Genomic DNA, 2,154 nt, shown 5'->3' with positions numbered 1-2,154 from the left:
TACAAGAATTGCCCTTCTCCTCAACACCGTAGCTATCATCTTTCTTCACAGTTGAACATCCCAATGTCTTCTCGGAACCACAGCGTTCGCCTTTCTTCGAAGAGCTCTCGACGTTGTCGCCTCCACAGGATCCCTTCTTGATACAATCGCTCCCATTCACAGTCGTATTTAGAATCGACGACGAGCTCGTCTTCCTGGCAACAGCCGTTGTGCTCCAAGTCTGCACAGGCCTACCCACTTTGCAACACGGTTCGAGGTTGCGCGTTATAAGCGCTTTGCAAATGCAACCCACTTGCTTGAGGGTGGTAGCGAATTGTTCACGGGCGCTGCGGGAATGGGTGCTACATGCTCCTTGCTTGCGCTTGCGAGTTTGAGGGGGAAGGACGGAGGACTCGGGCTCGCCGGGAGATGTTACTACTTAACGAATTAGCACTACTCAGTTGAAGCATCGCAAGGGGTTAAATACTTTTGTCGCGGCTAGAGCTTTTTGTCTCAACTGCGCCGCATTGCAAGGTACATTGCCGACGTGCCACGGTCTCGAGGCAACTCTCTGTAATTGAAGATTCATTCAATACAAGGTTCATTCTAGGTTGGAGGCAGAACTTACCATCGCAACAAGGCCCAGCATCTGGGCGGTGCTCCCAAGTGACCCCATCAGGGTGGCAGGCAATGCACGGGGCGAGAGAGGTTCGAGAGGATTCCATAAAGTCGAGATGACCGAATAACGAAGGTCGAATGAGTTGTCGACTCGAGAGGCAGTAAGAAACGGCCGGCAGCAGAGTCAGAAAGTGGCTTTTGGATAAAAGTGAAGCAGTGCCCGTTGCTTGCTGGGATTTTCAACCCCTCTCAGGCGAAGTCCGAGCGATGAAAATGGATCAGTCAGCGACTAGCAGTCTGTCGTTGAGAATGTAGCCTTCGTTAGTCCGTCTGCGAGTGGCATTAGCTTCTTTAGAGCTGGCACGAGTTCCAGGGCAGGAACCGATTTTGGGGAACCTTGGACCCAGCAAAAAGCAAACGGAGCCAACTCGCCAAGACTGCGTAAGAAGGCTTGGAAGTGCCACAAGTGGACAGCTGACGTTTGCCTGTGTCTGGGGCGGCAAGAGCGTAAAGCCACGCTGCAGCTCGTGGAGGACTTTTGTGGTGATCGCATTCCTTGTCCTTTAACACGCCACCGTACTAGGGTCTGTCGGCTGTTCAATATGTGCGGAAGTACCCAACAGGGGTACTCTGGTGCACGAGACGCATTACAGACACTGACTATTTTGCAAGTTAAACTTTCTTTTTTGAGTAGGGTCGAGTAGGGTTGAGCAGTTCGAGCAAGTTTGAGTTGAGCGGGGTCGGGCAGGGTTGAGCTGGGTTGAGCAAGTTTGAGCACATTAACATCAAAGCAGCCACCTCCGTACACCGGCCAAAATCCGCCCAGTCACGTAATGTAGGGTGGCGCAGACTTAGCAACCTAGGTAAGATCAATCGTACCTATTTCTAATATGCGTCTGCAGCAGTTATTGTTGATTCATTGCCCTCTGGGACAACTCAGTGTAATGTTCACCAACCGTTCACCATCTAGCAACCAGCATCTAGTTGCCAGCAAAACATTTCGAGCATCGATCAAGTCATTGATGATTGTTTCAGACGAATGGCACTCCATCCACTTCACCCGCCGCCAGCGGGCCATGTCACGACGACTGTTCTGATAAACAACGTCCACTGTGCCTCCTGCCTCACCTACATCCAGGAGGTCCTCAGTACATTACAGCCAGCGCCGCTAACGATTACCGCGAACTATATATCACACGAGGTGACGATAGTCCACTTTCCCGACCACTCTGCAACTGACATAGCTCGAGCTTTATCAGACGCAGCATTCGAAGTGCAGAGTGTGCAGACCGAAGATGAATCTGGCCATGTTATCTACGAGCAAGATTTAGTCCAGACCCATCAAGAATGGTTGGAGCAGGCTGCTCAGATGTTGAGCGAACAAGCATCAACTCTGTCGCGGCACCAGACGGCAGGACATCATGAATTACGAGACGATGCCGGCTACCAACTTGATGAGAAACATTTAGACCACTGTGTTCTTTGTCAAAAGGCGAACGAAAAAGCCGAGACATCTCAGGATGTTATCGTGACCATCCCTGAGGCGCAAAAGTTTAC

The sequence above is a fragment of the Exophiala oligosperma genome (genome assembly GCF_000835515.1).
Source record: "Exophiala oligosperma strain CBS 72588 unplaced genomic scaffold supercont1.41, whole genome shotgun sequence".
Lineage (NCBI taxonomy): Eukaryota > Fungi > Ascomycota > Eurotiomycetes > Chaetothyriales > Herpotrichiellaceae > Exophiala > Exophiala oligosperma.
Note: the sequence above shows the minus strand (reverse complement) of the source record.